The sequence below is a fragment of the Zea mays genome, chromosome 6, assembly GCF_902167145.1.
Source record: "Zea mays cultivar B73 chromosome 6, Zm-B73-REFERENCE-NAM-5.0, whole genome shotgun sequence".
NCBI lineage: Eukaryota > Viridiplantae > Streptophyta > Magnoliopsida > Poales > Poaceae > Zea > Zea mays.
Window position 1 is genome coordinate 91,395,800 of NC_050101.1, and position 10,901 is coordinate 91,406,700.

Below are 10,901 nucleotides of genomic sequence, written 5' to 3' on the forward strand. Positions count from 1 at the left end.
AAGGAAATAGGTGACGCCTAAGAGAGGGGGGTGAATTAGGACTTCTAAAAACTTTCACTTAACTAGGCCAAAAATAAATCCTTAGAGCAAAACCTATGCAATTAATCAAAACTAGAATGTGCAAACTAGTTTTTGTCTAAGTGTTGCTATCTCTACCGCAATGACTAAATTTCAATCCTAAACAATATAGGTATGAATACAAGATTGAAACTTAAATGCTTAATATAAATTTGGAAGCTAAAGAGCAAGGTAGAGATACAAACTCTCATGGATGACGCCGGTATTTTTACCGAGGTATCCGGAACTGCACAAGGTCCTGACTAATTCTCGTTAGTGCCACTATGCAAAGGGAAGCCCACACGAGGGCCAAGCATCTCGGTCGAGTAACTCCATAGAGAATCGCGGGCCTTCTCCACGTGCAAGTGGTGCTCCGCTTTCGGCTCCTCTCGGATGCTCCCCGCCATCTCCACTGTTGAGATTCCGGATAAAAAACGCCGTGGGCCTCGTTCCCTAGGGTACACGGTGGCGACCGTGACACAAACGCGGTTGTCACGGTCTCGCAAGACTCTCACCCCACTCGATACAATTACAACAGCTCGCACAAGAGCCGAGGGGTTGTGTGGTTTTTCTAAACTCACTCAACTAACTAGGATTCACCTAAAGCAAGCGCTAATGCTGTCTAACTAACCTAAGCACTTTGCAAAACACCTACTCTAATCATCGAGTGATTCTATTAAGCACTTGGGTGTATGAGCACTTGAAAATGTCTATACTATGCCTTGGTATGTTGCTTGGGCTCCCACACCTTGGAATGGCCGGTTGGGGTGGTATTGATAGGCCCCAACACAAAACTAGCCGTTGGAGAAAAGCTACAGCTCTTTGCGGCACACCGGACGGTCCGGTGCCCCTATTCGGTGCACCTAGCCGTTGGATCTGACACCACAGGTGACCGTTGGCGTGCATGCTTTTTACACCGGACACTCTGGACTTCACATCGGTTAGTCCGGTGGTCTTTTGTCCACAGTGCCACCTAGAACTAGCCATTGGGCTACAGTACCTGGGTGCACCAGACAGTCCAGTGTGCGGCACCGGACAATCCGGTGCTCCAGACCAGACAGTACGTCGTGGCTAGAGATGGCCAAACGGGCCGCCCAGCCCGACCCGGGCCGGTGAAGCCCAGCCTGTTTTGGGCCCGGCCCGTCAGGTGCGGTTAGAAAACCAGGCCGGGCCATCTAAGCCTGCGGGCTCGATTTCCTGTCCGAGCCCGGCTCGCATCGGGCCTAAACGGGCCAGGCTGGCCCGTTTAGCACGGAAAAAGCGGGCTAAGCGGGCCGGTAAGCATGTTTTAGTTCAAAAAAGCGGGTTTAACGGGCTTAGAGGTAAACGAGTCGTGTCGGGCTTGCCCACCGTGCCTAGTTTCCTGTCCGAGCCCGGCCCGCTTATTCGTACCAGGCCGGCCCAGGCCCGCATTGAACCGGGCCATGTCGGGCTCGGATCGAGCCCAAACAGCGGACTTCGTGCCAGGCTCACGGGCCTCGTGCTTATTGGACATCTATAGTCGTGGCAACACTTCCTTCGTTTCTTGGACTTCACTTGATCTTCATAATGTCTTCTTTTGATGTGTTGTTTTCCTCAATGCCTTGGTCCAAGTAACTTTAGCATCCTGTAAACTACAAACACAAACACTAGCAAACACATTAGTCCACAGGTTATGTTGATCATCAAACACCAAAACCTATTGAGCCAATTGGCCCGGGGTCCATTTTCGTTACAACACCGCGGGCCTCGTTCCCTTCGGTACACGATGGCGGCCGTGACATAGACGTCGTTGTCACGGTCTTGCAAGACTCTCGCCCCACTCGGTACAATTACAACGGCTCGCGCAAGAGCTGAGGGGTTATGTGTTTTTTCTAAACTCACTCAACTAACTAGGATTCACCTAGAGCAAGCGCTAAACCAGTATAACTAACCTAAGCACTTCATAAAGCACCTACGCTAATCACCGAGTGATTCTATTAAGCACTTGGGTGTATGAGCACTTGGAAATGTCTACTATATGCCTTGGTATTTTGCTTGGGCTCCCATACCTTGAAATGGCCGGTTGGGGGTATATTTATAGCCCCCAACACAAAACTAGCCGTTGGAGAAAAGCTGCTGCTTTATGCGGCACACCGTTCAAAATAGAGACTCAAATTTGGTTTGAACCCTTGAAATTGTAAATTTTAAAAGGAATATAAAAAAATAAAAGAAGAAAGATTGGAAGGGCATCTAAACTCGTCCTGGGCCCCAAACCCCGCTCGACCGGCCCATTAACTTCCTTACGGCTCCAGCCGGCCACAAACCAGCGCCGACAGGTGGGCCCTTATTGTCAGCCGCTCGTACTCATGCGCGCGCTTAACTGAGTCACTGCTGGTGGGACCCGCACATTGGTCGCTCCGCGCGCCACCGCGCTTCTAACATATGGGGCCGCTTGGCCAGCCGCACCACGTGCCGCTCACACCCGATCTCGCAAGCTTCCACTGATTGCCCAGACCCGCGTGCGAGCCTCCGTGCGCGGTTCACCGTTTCTCCGTCGCTGTCGTGTGCCACTGCATGTGGACCTAGCATGTCAGTGGCTCTTCCCGCGCGAATCTCTTGTTCCGGCGTAACGGACTTCGCAATCGTCGGCCGCCACCGCTATTCCCCTGCTTCCGTGTGCGTCGTGGCTTCGGCCCTTATATGACGGCACCATGACCGCTCTGCCTTCGTGGCTAACTTGGAGCGGGTGAGAAAACGCCAATGCCATGAGTCGTGGGAGGGGAAGAACTCGCGCCACCACCGTCATCTTGTTCGCATCGCCGCTCGAGGCCTTTGACGGGGTCGGGGTGCATCGCCGGTGCACCCTGAGCACGAGGGTGGAGGTTGAGGGCATCGGAGTTGGAGGCTTCCCTGGAATTGCTCGTCGGAGCTTTCACTGTCGTGCTGTGCCTTAGTCCACCGCGGGCCGAGCTACCGCGCGCGCCACCTTCGGTGAGTACATGCTCCCTTGTCTCTATTTGATCAGAGTGGCGTGTTGCGACCGTGGAATGGAGTGTAGGGCATTAGATTTGGAGGATCGCGGTCACCGGTAATGGCACGCCACCGTCGCGCCGCTGTTTCATCGTCGGGGTCGAGTCTAAGCTGGGTGTTGAGGCTCGGTTGTTGAATTTGCGATGGGCGATCAGGAGTAGATCTGGGCTCATTGTTTCGCTCGATTAGATCTGGGGCGTCGATTCGGTAATGGACGGTTTAGGTCAGCTCGGGGCGGGATCGTCCTTCATTCTTTGATTTCGGATCAGACGATCATGAAGGATTACACGTTTATGAATCGTATATATTTAATCTTGGTCGTCGGGCGTTGATCGAACGGTCAGTGTCTCAGGATACCCCTTCGGCGCAGGCGTTTTACAAAAGAGGGCTTAGACTTTTAGAAAATTAACCCGCCGGTCCATAGTAGTGTTAGAACAATTATGGTGAGGCCCTAAAATTTATGATTTCATCCCTAAACTCCCTGGTAATCATGCGCGCAGTACAGAAAGCTAGTAAATGGAGTAAAAATTATAGAAAATGATTTTTAGTATTAAAATAATTCCAGAACTTGCTTAATTCTTAGAAAATCCATTTTAATTCCTTTTTTATTCATTCTAGTTGCATTAATTTTGTATTAATATTTATTATGACCTGGTAACTCTGTTTTAGCATGGAACATAGATTAAAATTATTTACTTGGTTTATTCTATATCAAACATGTAGAAACTTCGGAAAATCATAACTCTTTAACCATAACTCCGAATTTAGTGATTCTCAAACCTACGATCTCGTTTCGATACGTAGAATATTATTATGCAGTATGTTCTCATGTTTGGTGTGATGTTAATTTCTCATGTATCATGTTTGCTTGTATTGTTGCGAGTAGACGGGCAAGTGACTGAGGACCCAGAGGCTCAGCAGGTGGAAAATACTGAGCAGGAGCTCGTTGAAGGCAAATTGTGCCCTTGATCACTTCTATTTACCCAATAATGTTCATGTTAATCATTATGATTTGTATAGGTTAATTTTGATGAGACCCAATAGGTCACCCCAGTTTGGCTATCTTTATACCTTGTTTACCACTAAACTTTTGGGTAGTACCTGCTATTGCTTTATGTGGTTTTGGGTGTTAAGATACAAATTATTCATGATCATGCTTTTATTATCAATTTGTTATTTACTGTTCATGACAAGATCATTATGTTAATTGGAACATGGAGTTACCACCCGAGAAAATAGTGCTACCACAAGGGTGGTATGGGACGCCATTGGCTGACTAATTAGTAAAGCTAGTGGAGGACTACCTTACCAAAAGGGCAAGGGTAGTAGGGGAGTGGTCGGTTTAGGGAGGTTATCGGGTTGATTTTGTTGCGATGGCTTTTCAGACGGGGGATTCCAATGCTGCGCTCCCTAGAAATTGTAGCGGGTTTTCTGAAGCTACTGAAACTTTGTAAAGGCTTCGTAGTGTTACCCTACCTCGCTTCCTTGGTAGAGGTGTATGGGATTCATGACCCCTTGGTAGATGGGTAACATGGCTCATGGGTAAAGATGTGCAACCTCTGCAGAGTGTAAAACTGGTATATCAGTCGTGCTCACGGCCATGAGTGGCTCGGACCCTCACATGAGTAACTTATGGAATTAAATTCAACTGGTCATTTGCATCGCATTGTGGTTTATCATTAATTTTGGTCTATTATTACTCTGGTTTGGTATATACTTATACTTAGTAACTGCTAATAAAATTTGACCAACTTATTAAAAGCAATGCTCAACTTTAACCATTATTTGTTGATCAGCCTTACACTTCACATGAGCTCCCACCTTTGGTGAGTTCATGCACATCATTCCGCACAACTTGTTGAGCTATGATCTTTTGTGAGCTCACCCTTGTGATATATAAACCCCCCCATAGGAGAAGAACAAGTGGTCCAGGAGGAGGCCTACAACGAGGAGTACAAGCTTATCTAGGTGGTGTCTCCCAGTCATCTTGATGGCGCCCAGGAATAATTATTAGTTGGCTTTATTTTTATCATTTATTTTTGTAAGACTCTTCCACTATGTAATAATAATATTTGTGACATTTATCTCTATACACTTGGTCATTGTATGTGTTGTTTTTCTTTAGCGCATATATGAGACGCACCCAGCTTTACCCCTTAAATCTGGGTGTGACAAAAGTGGTATCAGAGGCAAATGTTGACTGTAGGACAAAACCTAGATAGAACTGGATAAAACCCTTACCTACTTACCTTTACTCTGATTCTTTCTGTACTTTTCTTGATCCGGTCTCAGCTTTGGCTTTTCTACTCTGACTACTCTTACCTTTTCTACTCTAGAAAGACGAGAAGGATTTCACACCTTGGAATCCTACTTCTATATACTCCCTAAAGAAATAGGAGACCTAAGACATATATATATATATATATATTCTCTATCTAAAGTGTTTGGATGTTTGTTCTAATGATAAATGCTTGTTTCGCTTCTTTAATTGACTGAATTAGTATAGCAGGGCATTCTAGCATTACCACCATAAGGTAATGTATTAGTATTAGTAGGTGACACACTAATCTACTGAGCTATTAAGACCCCAAAAGATCATGTCTCGTAATTACTCGTCTTATCTACAATTCTATCATACTATGGGTTTCTAATTCAGATGTTCAATACCAGGAAGGGTGGAGGTATCGATCTACCTGCCAACGACCGTCGCAGGAGGATTGCTAATCAACCACATCTAGAGATGAATCCTCCACCGAACCCTCCACCGGCTAGGACAGATCCAGTAGCTACCGCTCAGATGCAGCTGCTGCAGCAGATGTCAAATACTATGACGGAAATGCAATCTCAGATGCGGCAAGAACATCAGGAGATGTGCCAGATCGGCAGGAAATGCGATAGAAGATGAGACAAGAGCGGCTAGAACGGTAGCAACAACCACCGCTACCTCCTCCACCACCACCAGCTCCACCCCGGGACAAGCACCGGGAATTCATGAATCACAAGCCACCCACATTCTCCAGCTCTCCAGATCCTCTACATGTTGATGATTGGCTGAAGTCAGTGGAGAAGATGCTTAATATTGCTCAATGTACTGATTAGGAGAAGGTGCTCTATGTGTCGGGTCGTCTCACTGGCCCCGCTGCTGATTGGTGGGACTCCTACTGTGCTGCCCATGTTGCTGCCAACACTATTACCTGGGCAGAATTTTCTACACAATTTAGGAACTATCACATTCCTGCAGGCTTGATGAAAATTAAGAAGAAGGAATTCTTGTCACTTAAGCAAGGTAACATGACAATTAGTGAATACCGTGATAAATTCATTCAGCTATCAAGGTATGCTCCAGAGGAGGTTGCAGATGACAAAACGAAGCAGGAGCAGTTCATGGAGGGACTCATTGGGCCACTCCAGTATCAGCTGATATCTCACACCTTTCCATCTTTCCAGAGGCTTCTAGACAAGGCTACAACTGTTGAACACAAATGTGTTCAGCTGGGCGAGATGAAGAGGAAGGCTATCACCCAGGGACAGGCGAGCAGTAGCATCCGACTTCGCTATGTTCCAACCCAGGGTACACCAGCTCATCCTGGAAGAGGGCAGCAATCCTACCAATGACCTGCTCAGTATACACCATAGGCGACTCCGCAGACTCCACATACTCGTCAGACTGCCCCCACTGGCACCCCCGCGGGACCTACTGGACAGGGTACAGTCACCACTTGCTTCAAGTGTGGTGAGGTTGGGCACTACGCTAATGCTTGTCCGAAGAGGAACCCCAACACCCCCGCTTGAAGCAACGTTCAGGGCAAGCAACAGACTCCGGCTTCTGGCAAGGGATTCAGCATTGCCAAAGTCAACTATTGGGGGCCTTCGGCTTTCGAAGGTCCTCAAAAACATGATTTGACAATGTTTTCCAAGTGAAGCATGTGAGCAGGTGTCTTCGGAATCGGATTATGAGTATACAAGTCCCCAGTCAGGACGAAGCCTGAACGAGACGAAAGATGATTATGACGAAGGTCTAGATGATCACGAAGCTGTGCGCAGGAAAGCTTCGGCATGATAGCAGAAAAGGGGAACCGACTTAAAGATGAAAAGGCAAATTAGACCTCGAAGAATTACTATAGAATTATTAGCAAATGTAAAGGGCATGGATGTAATTGTACATGGGCTGTGTCCCTTGCCTATAAATAGATGAACAGTACTCCCATACTGTTCACGTGGATTTGGCATTCGCTTTTTGCATCACGCCTGTACCTTTACTTTCCTTCAAACCGAAGGTACATTTATAATTTGTTATTATGAATATGGTAATGCAAATAAAAATAAGTTAATAATAATGTTTATATTATTCTTTGTATTTTGTGTATGAATTCTTTCTTAGCATTTATGGTGCTTACGAAGGTTTTTTCTTCACAACCTTCGTCCGGAATTCATTATATCCGAAGGGACATAATGTATTGAAGGACGAAGGACTATAATATTTAACACTTTTTATGTTCCCTTGTTCTTAACTCTTAGCATTTGAGAACAAGTCCCCAACATCAACCAAGTCAGTGTTGATGTTACTGTTGATGGTGCTGATATTGCTATCGGTACATATTATATTAATTTAGTTCATGCAGCTATATTATTTGATTCTGGAACTACACATTCGTTCATTTCTGCTCGCTATGTCAACACAAATGAGTTATCATTTCAAAATATGCAAAAACCCTTGATAGTAATAACCCCTAAAGAGCCTAATGAAGCAAATTTTATGACCAACAGATTAACACTGACAATCATGGGAAGGGAATTCTGGTCTATGCCTATAGTATTAGAAGAGAGCAGTATAGATCTGATTTTGGGTATGTCTTGGTTAAGGAAATCAAAGGCAGTTATACATTGTGCTTGGAGAACCATAGAATTCACCAGTCCAAATGGAGAAAAATTCGAAGTCATGATTACCATAACCCCCTCCACCAGACCCGCCATATATCTAGTGGATGGTAAATTTGTGGGCAGAAACATCTGTGTGGTTAGAGAGTTCTCAGATGTCTTTCTAGAGGAGTTACCCAGGATGCCACCGGATAGGGAAGTTGAGTTTGTTATTGATCTCTTACCTGGAATCGCCCCTATTTCAAAAAGGCCATACAGGATGTCAGTGGAAGAATTAAAAGAACTTAAGAAACAACTAACGGAGTTGCAGGAGGCGGGGTACATACGTCCGAGTTCCTCACCTTGGGGAGCGCCAGTTCTGATTGTACAAAAGAAGGATGGATCACAGAGGATGTGTGTTGATTATAGATCACTTAATGATGTCACAATTAAGAATAAGTATCCTTTACCTCGTATCGAAGACTTGTTTGATCAGATGAGAGGTGTCAGGGTATTCTCTAAGATTGATCTCAGATTGGGTTATCATCAAATGAAGATTAGGCCTTCTGATATTCTCAAGACAACTTTCTCTACCCGATATGGTCTATATGAGTTCATGGTCATGTCATTTGGCTTAACTAATGCACCAACCTACTTCATGAATCTGATGAACAAGGTGTTCATGGAGTATCTTGATAAGTTTGTCGTGGTATTCATCGACGACATTCTGATTTATTCCAAGAATGATAGTGATCATGAGGAACATCTGTGAGTGGTACTACATAAGTTAAGGGATAATCAACTCTATGCCAAGTATAGCAAGTGTGAGTTCTGGCTCGATGAAGTACCATTCCTTGGACACATCATCTCTAATGGAAGAATAACAGTGGATCCGGCTAAAGTGAGAGAGATAGTGGGATGGAAAATACCAAGCTCGGTCACAGAAATCCAGAGTTTTCTAGGACTTGCGGGTTACTACCGACGTTTTATTGAGGGGTTCTCCAAGATAGCGAAGCCTAAGACCTTACTACTAGAAAAAGGAAGAGAGTTTAAGTGGACTCATGAATGCCAAGAGAGTTTCAATCAACTGATGTTTAGATTGATGTCACCCCCAGTGTTGATTATGCCAGATCTGCAGAAGGGATTTAATATATATTGTGATGCGTGCCGCCAGGGCTTGGGATGTGTTCTTATGCAAGAGGGACATGTCATTGCCTACACGTCTCACCAGTTGCGGAAACATGAGTTGAACTACCCCACTCATGACTTAGAACTGACAGCCGTAGTGCAAGTTCTCAAGATTTGGAGGCATTATATAATGGGGACTAAGTTCCAAGTCTATACTGATCATAAGAGCTTAAAGTATATCTTCACTCAGAAGGATCTCAACCTTAGGCAACACCGTTGGTTGGAGCTCATCAAAGACTATGACATGGAAATTCACTATCATCCGGGCAAGGCAAATCTGGTTGCGGATGCCTTGAGTTGGAAGGAGCATGTTCATGCAGCTATTGTCACCCAGTTACCCGATGAGTTAGTAGAAGGCTTTGAGAAGCTCAATCTGGGAATAGTTGCTCATACTGAAGGGATTACCATAGAAGTGGAACCTACCTTAGAACAAGAAATACGTAAAGGTCAGGTTGATGATGCCAAGATTCAAGAAATCAAAGATCTTATGGCATAGGGCAAAGGTTCAGACTTCACGGAGGATGATCAAGGCACAATCTGGTTCAAGAATAGAATATGTGTCCCTGAAATTGATAGTCTTTGTGAAACCATATTGAAGGAAGCTCATGACTCAGCCTATTCCATCCACTCTGGTAGTACTAAGATGTACCAGGACCTGAAGCAGAAGTATTGGTGGTACGGTCTAAAGAGGGATGTTGCTTCACATGTAGCATTGTGTGATGTTTGCCAGAGGGTGAAAGTTGAACATCAGAAACCTACCGGTTTGCTACATCCGCTTAAGATATCTGAATGGAAGTGGGAAGAAATTGGTATTGACTTCATCGTTGGTCTACCTCGCACATCTACTGGGTATGACTATATTTGGGTAATTATAGATAGACTCACTAAGGTGGGCCACTTTATCCCAGTGAAGACCACATATTCAGGTGCCAGACTAGCAGAGTTGTACATGGCACGGATAGTTTGTCTACACGGAGTGCCTAAGAAGATCATGTCAGACCGAGGATCCCAGTTCACTTCTCGGTTTTGGCAGAAGTTACATGAGTGCTTGGACATGAAGTTGAATTTCAGCTCGGCCTACCATCCTCAAACTGATGGGCAGACCGAGAGAACCAACCAAGTACTAGAAGATATGCTAAGAGCTTGTCCTCTTAAACATGGTGGCAGTTGGGATAAGAGTTTACCCTATGCGGAGTTCTCTTACTATAACAGTTATCAGGCTAGTTTGAAGATGTCCCCGTTTGAAGCTTTATATGGTAGAAAATGCAGGACTCCTCTATATTGGGATCAAACTGGTGAAAGGCAGTTCTTTGGGCCAGAAATTATACAAGAGGTAGAAGAACAAGTCCGGTTGATACGGGAGAACTTGAGAATTGCACAGTCTAGACAGAAGAGCTATGCAGATACCTGGAGAAGGCAGTTAGAGTTTAAGGAGGGTGATCACGTGTATCTGAAGGTGTCACCGATCCGGGGTATGAGGAGGTTTAAAGTTAAAGGGAAGTTGTCCCCTCGCTTTATTGGACCCTTCAAGATCCTAAAGTGAGTGGGAGAAGTTGCCTACCAATTAGAACTACCCGACCATCTTGTGGATGTACATGATGTCTTCCATATATCCTAGTTGAAGAAGTGTCTCAGGGTACCCGAAGAGCATCTGCCTATGGAGGAATTGAGTGTTCAAGATGATCTGACTTATACTGAGTATCCTATCAAGTTTCTAAATGCTTTGACTCGTGTTACGATTTGACTCGTGTTATGAGGAATAAAGTGATTAAGATGTGCAAAGTGCAGCGGAGTCATCATAGTGAAGA

At 45.2% G+C, this 10,901-nt stretch overlaps 1 long non-coding RNA gene across 1 annotated transcript; it reads left to right on the forward strand.

The window, feature by feature from the left end:
* Nucleotides 1-2,585: 2,585 nt before the first annotated feature.
* Nucleotides 2,586-5,132, forward strand: LOC111589552 (uncharacterized). The gene is made up of 2 exons (XR_002748617.2): nucleotides 2,586-3,009; nucleotides 4,961-5,132. It is a non-coding gene; the product is annotated as an uncharacterized lncRNA (long non-coding RNA).
* The last annotated feature ends 5,769 nt before the right edge of the window (nucleotides 5,133-10,901 follow it).